At 35.1% G+C, this 13,344-nt stretch overlaps 1 protein-coding gene across 2 annotated transcripts in view; it reads right to left on the bottom strand.

Annotated features, from left to right (window-relative positions):
• LOC661725 (uncharacterized protein) overlaps positions 1-13,344 on the bottom strand; it is a 28,500-nt gene that overhangs the window by 14,137 nt on the left and 1,019 nt on the right. The gene's annotated exons all lie outside the window — the stretch shown is intronic.

The raw sequence follows: 13,344 nt of genomic DNA, 5'->3' as shown, positions 1-13,344 counted from the left end.
AGTGTTTCGAACGTAGAATGACCGGCGGAATCCAAATTTGCAAGAATCAAGTCGCTACGACTAACCGTTCGGAAAATATCGGCAAAAATTTAGCCTCGTCAAAATTTATCGAAACCAAATAGTCTTCATTATTTTCTTTCTATTCGGGCTCATGTCCTTAGAAATGAGTGTTTCTAATGTAGAATGACCGGCGGAATCCAAATTTGCAAGAATCAAGTCGCTACGACTAACCGTTCGGAAAATATCGGCAAAAATTTAGCTTCGTCAAAATTTATCGAAACCAAATAGTCTTCATTATTTTCCTTCTATTCGGGCTTATGTCCTTAGAGTTAAGTGTTTCTAACGTAGAATGACCGGGGGAATCCAAATTTGCAAGAATCAAGTCGCTACGACTAACCGTTCGGAAAATATCGGCAAAAATTTAGCCTCGTCAAAATTTATCGAAACCAAATAGTCTTCATTATTTTCTTTCTATTCGGGCTCATGTCCTTAGAAATGAGTGTTTCTAATGTAGAATGACCGGCGGAATCCAAATTTGCAAGAATCAAGTCGCTACGACTAACCGTTCGGAAAATATCGGCAAAAATTTAGCCTCGTCAAAATTTATCAGAACCAAATAATCTTCAGTATTTTCCTTCTATTCAGGCTTATGTCCTTAGAATTAAGTGTTTCGAACGTAGAATGACCGGCGGAATCCAAATTTGCAAGAATCAAGTCGCTACGACTAACCGTTCGGAAAATATCGGCAAAAATTTAGCTTCGTCAAAATTTATCGAAACCAAATAGTCTTCATTATTTTCCTTCTATTCGGGCTTATGTCCTTAGAGTTAAGTGTTTCTAACGTAGAATGACCGGGGGAATCCAAATTTGCAAGAATCAAGTCGCTACGACTAACCGTTCGGAAAATATCGGCAAAAATTTAGCCTCGTCAAAATTTATCGAAACCAAATAGTCTTCATTATTTTCCTTCTATTCAGGCTTATGTCCTTAGAATTAAGTGTTTCGAACGTAGAATGACCGGCGGAATCCAAATTTGCAAGAATCAAGTCGCTACGACTAACCGTTCGGAAAATATCGGCAAAAATTTAGCCTCGACAAAATTTATCAGAACCAAATAATCTTCAGTATTTTCCTTCTATTCAGGCTCATGTCCTTAGAAATGAGTGTTTCGAACGTAGAATGACCGGCGGAATCCAAATTTGCAAGAATCAAGTCGCTACGACTAACCGTTCGGAAAATATCGGCAAAAATTTAGCCTCGTCAAAATTTATCAGAACCAAATAATCTTCAGTATTTTCCTTCTATTCAGGCTTATGTCCTTAGAATTAAGTGTTTCGAACGTAGAATGACCGGCGGAATCCAAATTTGCAAGAATCAAGTCGCTACGACTAACCGTTCGGAAAATATCGGCAAAAATTTAGCCTCGTCAAAATTTATCAGAACCAAATAATCTTCAGTATTTTCCTTCTATTCAGGCTTATGTCCTTAGAATTAAGTGTTTCGAACGTAGAATGACCGGCGGAATCCAAATTTGCAAGAATCAAGTCGCTACGACTAACCGTTCGGAAAATATCGGCAAAAATTTAGCCTCGTCAAAATTTATCAGAACCAAATAATCTTCAGTATTTTCCTTCTATTCAGGCTTATGTCCTTAGAATTAAGTGTTTCGAACGTAGAATGACCGGCGGAATCCAAATTTGCAAGAATCAAGTCGCTACGACTAACCGTTCGGAAAATATCGGCAAAAATTTAGCTTCGTCAAAATTTATCGAAACCAAATAGTCTTCATTATTTTCCTTCTATTCGGGCTTATGTCCTTAGAGTTAAGTGTTTCTAACGTAGAATGACCGGGGGAATCCAAATTTGCAAGAATCAAGTCGCTACGACTAACCGTTCGGAAAATATCGGCAAAAATTTAGCCTCGTCAAAATTTATCGAAACCAAATAGTCTTCATTATTTTCCTTCTATTCAGGCTTATGTCCTTAGAATTAAGTGTTTCGAACGTAGAATGACCGGCGGAATCCAAATTTGCAAGAATCAAGTCGCTACGACTAACCGTTCGGAAAATATCGGCAAAAATTTAGCCTCGTCAAAATTTATCGAAACCAAATAGTCTTCATTATTTTCTTTCTATTCGGGCTCATGTCCTTAGAAATGAGTGTTTCGAACGTAGAATGACCGGCGGAATCCAAATTTGCAAGAATCAAGTCGCTACGACTAACCGTTCGGAAAATATCGGCAAAAATTTAGCCTCGTCAAAATTTATCAGAACCAAATAATCTTCAGTATTTTCCTTCTATTCAGGCTTATGTCCTTAGAATTAAGTGTTTCGAACGTAGAATGACCGGCGGAATCCAAATTTGCAAGAATCAAGTCGCTACGACTAACCGTTCGGAAAATATCGGCAAAAATTTAGCCTCGTCAAAATTTATCAGAACCAAATAATCTTCAGTATTTTCCTTCTATTCAGGCTTATGTCCTTAGAATTAAGTGTTTCGAACGTAGAATGACCGGCGGAATCCAAATTTGCAAGAATCAAGTCGCTACGACTAACCGTTCGGAAAATATCGGCAAAAATTTAGCTTCGTCAAAATTTATCGAAACCAAATAGTCTTCATTATTTTCCTTCTATTCGGGCTTATGTCCTTAGAGTTAAGTGTTTCTAACGTAGAATGACCGGGGGAATCCAAATTTGCAAGAATCAAGTCGCTACGACTAACCGTTCGGAAAATATCGGCAAAAATTTAGCCTCGTCAAAATTTATCGAAACCAAATAGTCTTCATTATTTTCCTTCTATTCGGGCTTATGTCCTTAGAGTTAAGTGTTTCTAACGTAGAATGACCGGGGGAATCCAAATTTGCAAGAATCAAGTCGCTACGACTAACCGTTCGGAAAATATCGGCAAAAATTTAGCCTCGTCAAAATTTATCGAAACCAAATAGTCTTCATTATTTTCCTTCTATTCAGGCTTATGTCCTTAGAATTAAGTGTTTCGAACGTAGAATGACCGGCGGAATCCAAATTTGCAAGAATCAAGTCGCTACGACTAACCGTTCGGAAAATATCGGCAAAAATTTAGCCTCGTCAAAATTTATCAGAACCAAATAATCTTCAGTATTTTCCTTCTATTCAGGCTTATGTCCTTAGAATTAAGTGTTTCGAACGTAGAATGACCGGCGGAATCCAAATTTGCAAGAATCAAGTCGCTACGACTAACCGTTCGGAAAATATCGGCAAAAATTTAGCTTCGTCAAAATTTATCGAAACCAAATAGTCTTCATTATTTTCCTTCTATTCGGGCTTATGTCCTTAGAGTTAAGTGTTTCGAACGTAGAATGACCGGCGGAATCCAAATTTGCAAGAATCAAGTCGCTACGACTAACCGTTCGGAAAATATCGGCAAAAATTTAGCCTCGTCAAAATTTATCGAAACCAAATAGTCTTCATTATTTTCCTTCTATTCAGGCTTATGTCCTTAGAATTAAGTGTTTCGAACGTAGAATGACCGGCGGAATCCAAATTTGCAAGAATCAAGTCGCTACGACTAACCGTTCGGAAAATATCGGCAAAAATTTAGCCTCGTCAAAATTTATCAGAACCAAATAATCTTCAGTATTTTCCTTCTATTCAGGCTTATGTCCTTAGAATTAAGTGTTTCGAACGTAGAATGACCGGCGGAATCCAAATTTGCAAGAATCAAGTCGCTACGACTAACCGTTCGGAAAATATCGGCAAAAATTTAGCTTCGTCAAAATTTATCGAAACCAAATAGTCTTCATTATTTTCCTTCTATTCGGGCTTATGTCCTTAGAGTTAAGTGTTTCTAACGTAGAATGACCGGGGGAATCCAAATTTGCAAGAATCAAGTCGCTACGACTAACCGTTCGGAAAATATCGGCAAAAATTTAGCCTCGTCAAAATTTATCGAAACCAAATAGTCTTCATTATTTTCCTTCTATTCGGGCTTATGTCCTTAGAGTTAAGTGTTTCTAACGTAGAATGACCGGGGGAATCCAAATTTGCAAGAATCAAGTCGCTACGACTAACCGTTCGGAAAATATCGGCAAAAATTTAGCCTCGTCAAAATTTATCGAAACCAAATAGTCTTCATTATTTTCCTTCTATTCAGGCTTATGTCCTTAGAATTAAGTGTTTCGAACGTAGAATGACCGGCGGAATCCAAATTTGCAAGAATCAAGTCGCTACGACTAACCGTTCGGAAAATATCGGCAAAAATTTAGCCTCGACAAAATTTATCAGAACCAAATAATCTTCAGTATTTTCCTTCTATTCAGGCTTATGTCCTTAGAATTAAGTGTTTCGAACGTAGAATGACCGGCGGAATCCAAATTTGCAAGAATCAAGTCGCTACGACTAACCGTTCGGAAAATATCGGCAAAAATTTAGCCTCGTCAAAATTTATCAGAACCAAATAATCTTCAGTATTTTCCTTCTATTCAGGCTTATGTCCTTAGAATTAAGTGTTTCGAACGTAGAATGACCGGCGGAATCCAAATTTGCAAGAATCAAGTCGCTACGACTAACCGTTCGGAAAATATCGGCAAAAATTTAGCCTCGTCAAAATTTATCAGAACCAAATAATCTTCAGTATTTTCCTTCTATTCAGGCTTATGTCCTTAGAATTAAGTGTTTCGAACGTAGAATGACCGGCGGAATCCAAATTTGCAAGAATCAAGTCGCTACGACTAACCGTTCGGAAAATATCGGCAAAAATTTAGCTTCGTCAAAATTTATCGAAACCAAATAGTCTTCATTATTTTCCTTCTATTCGGGCTTATGTCCTTAGAGTTAAGTGTTTCTAACGTAGAATGACCGGGGGAATCCAAATTTGCAAGAATCAAGTCGCTACGACTAACCGTTCGGAAAATATCGGCAAAAATTTAGCCTCGTCAAAATTTATCGAAACCAAATAGTCTTCATTATTTTCCTTCTATTCAGGCTTATGTCCTTAGAATTAAGTGTTTCGAACGTAGAATGACCGGCGGAATCCAAATTTGCAAGAATCAAGTCGCTACGACTAACCGTTCGGAAAATATCGGCAAAAATTTAGCCTCGTCAAAATTTATCGAAACCAAATAGTCTTCATTATTTTCCTTCTATTCGGGCTTATGTCCTTAGAGTTAAGTGTTTCTAACGTAGAATGACCGGGGGAATCCAAATTTGCAAGAATCAAGTCGCTACGACTAACCGTTCGGAAAATATCGGCAAAAATTTAGCCTCGTCAAAATTTATCGAAACCAAATAGTCTTCATTATTTTCCTTCTATTCGGGCTTATGTCCTTAGAGTTAAGTGTTTCTAACGTAGAATGACCGGGGGAATCCAAATTTGCAAGAATCAAGTCGCTACGACTAACCGTTCGGAAAATATCGGCAAAAATTTAGCCTCGTCAAAATTTATCGAAACCAAATAGTCTTCATTATTTTCCTTCTATTCAGGCTTATGTCCTTAGAATTAAGTGTTTCGAACGTAGAATGACCGGCGGAATCCAAATTTGCAAGAATCAAGTCGCTACGACTAACCGTTCGGAAAATATCGGCAAAAATTTAGCCTCGACAAAATTTATCAGAACCAAATAATCTTCAGTATTTTCCTTCTATTCAGGCTTATGTCCTTAGAATTAAGTGTTTCGAACGTAGAATGACCGGCGGAATCCAAATTTGCAAGAATCAAGTCGCTACGACTAACCGTTCGGAAAATATCGGCAAAAATTTAGCCTCGTCAAAATTTATCAGAACCAAATAATCTTCAGTATTTTCCTTCTATTCAGGCTTATGTCCTTAGAATTAAGTGTTTCGAACGTAGAATGACCGGCGGAATCCAAATTTGCAAGAATCAAGTCGCTACGACTAACCGTTCGGAAAATATCGGCAAAAATTTAGCTTCGTCAAAATTTATCGAAACCAAATAGTCTTCATTATTTTCCTTCTATTCGGGCTTATGTCCTTAGAGTTAAGTGTTTCTAACGTAGAATGACCGGGGGAATCCAAATTTGCAAGAATCAAGTCGCTACGACTAACCGTTCGGAAAATATCGGCAAAAATTTAGCCTCGTCAAAATTTATCGAAACCAAATAGTCTTCATTATTTTCCTTCTATTCAGGCTTATGTCCTTAGAATTAAGTGTTTCGAACGTAGAATGACCGGCGGAATCCAAATTTGCAAGAATCAAGTCGCTACGACTAACCGTTCGGAAAATATCGGCAAAAATTTAGCCTCGTCAAAATTTATCGAAACCAAATAGTCTTCATTATTTTCCTTCTATTCGGGCTTATGTCCTTAGAGTTAAGTGTTTCTAACGTAGAATGACCGGGGGAATCCAAATTTGCAAGAATCAAGTCGCTACGACTAACCGTTCGGAAAATATCGGCAAAAATTTAGCCTCGTCAAAATTTATCGAAACCAAATAGTCTTCATTATTTTCCTTCTATTCAGGCTTATGTCCTTAGAATTAAGTGTTTCGAACGTAGAATGACCGGCGGAATCCAAATTTGCAAGAATCAAGTCGCTACGACTAACCGTTCGGAAAATATCGGCAAAAATTTAGCCTCGTCAAAATTTATCAGAACCAAATAATCTTCAGTATTTTCCTTCTATTCAGGCTTATGTCCTTAGAATTAAGTGTTTCGAACGTAGAATGACCGGCGGAATCCAAATTTGCAAGAATCAAGTCGCTACGACTAACCGTTCGGAAAATATCGGCAAAAATTTAGCTTCGTCAAAATTTATCGAAACCAAATAGTCTTCATTATTTTCCTTCTATTCGGGCTTATGTCCTTAGAGTTAAGTGTTTCTAACGTAGAATGACCGGGGGAATCCAAATTTGCAAGAATCAAGTCGCTACGACTAACCGTTCGGAAAATATCGGCAAAAATTTAGCCTCGTCAAAATTTATCGAAACCAAATAGTCTTCATTATTTTCTTTCTATTCGGGCTCATGTCCTTAGAAATGAGTGTTTCTAATGTAGAATGACCGGCGGAATCCAAATTTGCAAGAATCAAGTCGCTACGACTAACCGTTCGGAAAATATCGGCAAAAATTTAGCCTCGTCAAAATTTATCGAAACCAAATAGTCTTCATTATTTTCCTTCTATTCGGGCTTATGTCCTTAGAGTTAAGTGTTTCTAACGTAGAATGACCGGGGGAATCCAAATTTGCAAGAATCAAGTCGCTACGACTAACCGTTCGGAAAATATCGGCAAAAATTTAGCCTCGTCAAAATTTATCGAAACCAAATAGTCTTCATTATTTTCCTTCTATTCGGGCTTATGTCCTTAGAGTTAAGTGTTTCTAACGTAGAATGACCGGGGGAATCCAAATTTGCAAGAATCAAGTCGCTACGACTAACCGTTCGGAAAATATCGGCAAAAATTTAGCCTCGTCAAAATTTATCGAAACCAAATAGTCTTCATTATTTTCCTTCTATTCAGGCTTATGTCCTTAGAATTAAGTGTTTCGAACGTAGAATGACCGGCGGAATCCAAATTTGCAAGAATCAAGTCGCTACGACTAACCGTTCGGAAAATATCGGCAAAAATTTAGCTTCGTCAAAATTTATCGAAACCAAATAGTCTTCATTATTTTCCTTCTATTCGGGCTTATGTCCTTAGAGTTAAGTGTTTCTAACGTAGAATGACCGGGGGAATCCAAATTTGCAAGAATCAAGTCGCTACGACTAACCGTTCGGAAAATATCGGCAAAAATTTAGCCTCGTCAAAATTTATCAAAACCAAATAATCTTCAGTATTTTCCTTCTATTCAGGCTTATGTCCTTAGAATTAAGTGTTTCGAACGTAGAATGACCGGGGGAATCCAAATTTGCAAGAATCAAGTCGCTACGACTAACCGTTCGGAAAATATCGGCAAAAATTTAGCCTCGTCAAAATTTATCGAAACCAAATAGTCTTCAGTATTTTCCTTCTATTCAGGCTTATGTCCTTAGAATTAAGTGTTTCGAACGTAGAATGACCGGGGGAATCCAAATTTGCAAGAATCAAGTCGCTACGACTAACCGTTCGGAAAATATCGGCAAAAATTTAGCCTCGTCAAAATTTATCGAAACCAAATAGTCTTCATTATTTTCCTTCTATTCGGGCTTATGTCCTTAGAGTTAAGTGTTTCTAACGTAGAATGACCGGGGGAATCCAAATTTGCAAGAATCAAGTCGCTACGACTAACCGTTCGGAAAATATCGGCAAAAATTTAGCCTCGTCAAAATTTATCAAAACCAAATAGTCTTCATTATTTTCCTTCTATTCGGGCTTATGTCCTTAGAGTTAAGTGTTTCTAACGTAGAATGACCGGCGGAATCCAAATTTGCAAGAATCAAGTCGCTACGACTAACCGTTCGGAAAATATCGGCAAAAATTTAGCCTCGTCAAAATTTATCGAAACCAAATAGTCTTCATTATTTTCCTTCTATTCAGGCTTATGTCCTTAGAATTAAGTGTTTCGAACGTAGAATGACCGGGGAAATCCAAATTTGCAAGAATCAAGTCGCTACGACTAACCGTTCGGAAAATATCGGCAAAAATTTAGCCTCGTCAAAATTTATTTAAACCAAACAGTCTTCATTATTTTCGTTCTATTCAGGCTTATGTCCCTAGAATTGAGTGTCCCTAACGTAAAATGACCGGCGGAATCCAAATTTGCAAGAATCAAGTCGCTACGACTAACCGTTCGGAAAATATCGGCAAAAATTTAGCCTCGTCAAAATTTATCAAAACCAAATAATCTTCAGTATTTTCCTTCTATTCAGGCTTATGTCCTTAGAATTAAGTGTTTCGAACGTAGAATGACCGGCGGAATCCAAATTTGCAAGAATCAAGTCGCTACGACTAACCGTTCGGAAAATATCGGCAAAAATTTAGCCTCGTCAAAATTTATCAAAACCAAATAATCTTCAGTATTTTCCTTCTATTCAGGCTTATGTCCTTAGAGTTAAGTGTTTCTAACGTAGAATGACCGGGGGAATCCAAATTTGCAAGAATCAAGTCGCTACGACTAACCGTTCGGAAAATATCGGCAAAAATTTAGCCTCGTCAAAATTTATCAAAACCAAATAATCTTCATTATTTTCCTTCTATTCAGGCTTATGTTAGTAACGAAGCCAATAATTTTTGAACCGCCCTCGTAAACGGTACACATTTATCTATTGAAAGGAAGCACGTGTACTTTTTTTGACAAGTACGTCAACTGTTGCATGACAACGGCAGTAGTCGAGAGGCTTTCGAGGCGTGCAGACGTGTCTTTGTGTGTTCGTTAAATTATTAAATAAATATTAAACCGCGACGCCAATTAATTAAAGTGGGTGATTCTGTGCCTGCTGTGCAACGTGAAGTGAAATTTGAAGAAATTCGCGCACAAGGGACCATTTACCCGCAAGTTTTATTTATTTTTCAAATTTTAATTTATGCAAGTTCTTGAAATAATTTTATTGCAATCAAGGAGCGATTTAAAAATAAATTTATTTTAATTTAATTTGTTTCACGTTTTGCGATTCAATTAAGGACCGGCTTTCAGCAAACAATTTAAATTTTAATTAGGAATTAAAGAATAATTTGTTTTCATTTTCAATTTAATTTGAAGCGCGAAATAAAATTTTAGTTTAAATTTAAACAAATTAACATGAAAGCGAACTATTTTACTTCAGAATTACATAATTAATTCGTTTTAATCTTATCTTCTTGGCTTCATTTTAAGGCGTTCTGTACTAATAAATTATTTTGAAAAGACGACTTTTTGATGCTACATAAACATCAGTATCATCTTCATAGAGGTGTGCTAACGATTTGAAATTATTTGCTGTAATTATTTTTTTTTATTTTTAAATTTAACATTCATATCGTTTTTCGATTTGGTTACGTATTAATAAGCACACCTCTAATGAAAAAGGGAAGTAAGTATGTACTTTGGAAATAAATTTCAAGTTCATCGGGTGTTCTGACACAACTTTTTTTTTCCCACTACTGAAAATAGCCAACAAAATTCTTGATTTTTACAGCGTCTTCTCTTTTCTTACTTTTAATTTACTTTCACTATGTATTAATTTATTCTTCACTCTCTCTTCTTCTCTTTCTTTCTTTCTCTTCTTTTTCTTTTCTTTTTTCTACTTTGTTATCTGATCTTTTCTTTCTTTCTCTTCTTTTCCTTTTCTTTTTTCTACTTTGTTATCTAATCTTCTCTTTCTTTCTTTCTCTTCTTTTGGTGTGAGTATAATTTTAACTTCATTTGACACTTTATCAAAACTTTTTATATACAGCGTGATTCTTAAGTAGACCGCAAAATTCTACCTATGGTAGTATCAAGTGAGTACATGCTGGAAAAAATAGTAAAAAAATTCTTTAGATAACCGTTTTCAAAAGATTTTTTTAAGTTATTTTGGAGATAAATCATACGGCACTTATGTGTTCGTAACTAGTATTAGATAAAATGTTGATGGTCTACTTATTTAATAATCAGCCTGTACATTGACAAATAGAATTTAAGTGAAAAAAATCTCTTCAAGAGCAGCTTTTACAATTCTCGTATAAATTTGGATCGTTGTATCGTGTGACTTCAATAATTGTTACAAGAATTAATTTATCTGACGATTGAAAACGCAGCTCTTTTTATTTTTGTTTATATCAGAAATAATTTCTCAAATAGCTGGTGTCTGTGTAAGTTTTAAACTTACTTTTTATGCATTTATTAAATGTTTATTTATTAGGGATTGCTTTACGGACTGATGGTTGCGCCCTGTGACATTGGGAGGACTTCAAGGATGTTCTTTGTCTGGTTCTTCAGAAATTATTTTTCTTAACTGACAACAATGTAATGTAATATTTACCATTAAAATAGTTGTGTGAATGTTTAAGATTATTAATATTAAGCGTCGTTATATTATTGTGTGATTGATTATGTTTTATTGGGCAAAGGTAAGTACAATGAATTATAATTATAAACATTTTTGAGCTAAAAAAAAATAAGTTAATTTAAAGGTAAGTGGAAAAATAATGTACAATTAAATCGCGCTAAATAAAATTTAAATAAAAAAAATTATCGGTTTTCTCGCGTTAAACAAGACTTAAAAGTTTTGTGTATACCTGTTTACAATCCAACCTACAGAAAATAGATAAAAATGCAAAAAAAAAATAACTCTCACTAGCAAAGTTTTATCGACTTTTATATGCCTTTACAATCCTCTGGAGTTGCTAAAAGTTAAAAAAAAAGTCATAAGTTCTATTTGTTGATGTTTGATTTTTTCAATTTTTGTCGCGATTTTGGCCGATTTCCAGTACCCGAAACATTTATCTAGAAATAACTCCGAAACTATTAGAAATAACCCCATCAAGTGTATTATCGTTGGAAAGCTCTTTAAATTATCTATTTTTTTCAAAAAAAATTATTGTTCTCCGACTAACAGTTTTCGAGAAAATTGCAGATAAATGCAAACATTGGTAAAATTTTAAAAAATTCATAACTAAAAAACTATTGGGAATTTGGCAATTTTCTCGATGCCAATCGATTCCCCGGATCATTTTGCATAGGTATGGATCAAAATAGTTCCACTTTTTAGAATAGTTTAGCCGTAAATGAGAAAATAAAAAAAATTGAAAAAAAGTTAACACCCCCCCCTTAAAATCGGTCAATTTTTAAAGTGTCTTAAAATCAAATAAAACCGACTCTATCTTATAGATTTTGATGTGCTCTTTCCGATGGAAAAGAGCGTTTTCTCCTAGCTCTTTTAGTTTGGCCGTAATCGGCGATTGAAAGTTGAAAATTTTTTTTGCGAGATATCGCCTTGAGTCCTATGCCAGTTTGTAGAGCTTTTTATTCCGGTTATCCTCCATTTTTCCGTTTCTCGATAACTCTAATAGTTTCGCCGTAATTGGCGATTGAAAATTGAAAAAAAGTGAAAATGGAAACCTTTTTTTGCGTTTTCCTCGGAAACTGTAAGACTTAGAGCAACGAACAAAAAACCATCTGATAGCGCTTAATTTTATCTATTTTGTCGACCAAACCCGGAGCCGCTCCGGGCAACGGTTCCGGCTACAGAGGCGATCAAAGTTTTTCACTAAAAAAATTCATAAAAAAAAAAACTAAAAATCGTAGAGCACTGCGGTTTGTTCCATTGAATTCTACGGCTCATTTTACATGTTATATCAATTTTTCACAGGAATTAAAAATTTAAAATTTTTTGCCTAAATTTAGGGTAGCTATTTGTCATAGTGGAAAATTTTATTCATTAAAAAAATTCATAACTCGAAAACTAAAAGTCGTAGAGCAACGCGGTTTGTTCCATTGGATTCAGCGGCTTTTTTTCTGTATTATACCAACTTTTCATGAGATTTAAAATTTTCAATTTTTTTGCTCAAATTTCCTGAGTAATAAATAACTTACCCTCAAAGAGATGGAAAAAAATTTTTTTTTAAACTCACTCCAGCAAATTTTTATGGACTTCTACATGTTTTAACAACCCACAAAAGTTGTTAAAAGTCCACAAAAAGTCCATATGTTCGATTTTTTGATGTTTGATTTTTCCAATTTTCGTCGCAGTTTTTGTCGATTTTGGGTACCCGGAACTTTTGTCGAGCAATAGCTCCGGAACTATCAGAGATAACCCCATGAAGTGTATTATCGTTGGAAAGCTCTTTAAATTATCTATCTTTTTCAAAAAAAATTAGTGTTCTCCGACTAATAGTTTTCGAGCAAATTGGAGAAAATTGCAAAAATTGGTAAAATTTTAAAAAATTCATAACTAAAAAACTATTAGGAATTTGGCAATTTTCTCAACGCCAATCGATTCCCCGGATCATTTTGCATAGATATGGATCAAAATAGTTCCACTTTTTGGAATAATTTAGCCGTAAATGAGAAAACAAAAAAATATATAAAAAGTTTGTTAACATCCCCCCGTGTCTCCGAAAAATTTTGAGAAAAAAAATTGCTAAATTTGCCAAGAAAAACGGTTTATTCCATTGAATTTTACGGTTCATTCAACGTATTAAACCAATATTTCACAAAATTAAAAATTTTGAAAAAACCTTCAAAAAATACACGTAATTTTTTATGGACTTTTCTATACTTGTACAACATTAAAAATAAAAAAAGTGGTCTTATCACTGATAATGTACGTTGAGTACCTAATAAAATTGACGACAACGATACCAGAAAATGTAATTGCCTATCAGGTATGATAACATAAGATAAAAATAAAAATATTTCACGTCCAATATAAATCAAGATGAATCACCACCAATCAATAATCACATGATACCACAGATTTTAAAATCAAAAACCAACAAAACCGTCAAAACCTAGCTAATTAACGCCAAAATAACA

Source organism: Tribolium castaneum, chromosome 8, assembly GCF_031307605.1.
Source record: "Tribolium castaneum strain GA2 chromosome 8, icTriCast1.1, whole genome shotgun sequence".
Lineage (NCBI taxonomy): Eukaryota > Metazoa > Arthropoda > Insecta > Coleoptera > Tenebrionidae > Tribolium > Tribolium castaneum.
The sequence above is the reverse complement of the archived record's forward strand: the minus strand, read 5'-3'. Positions and strand labels throughout refer to the sequence as shown.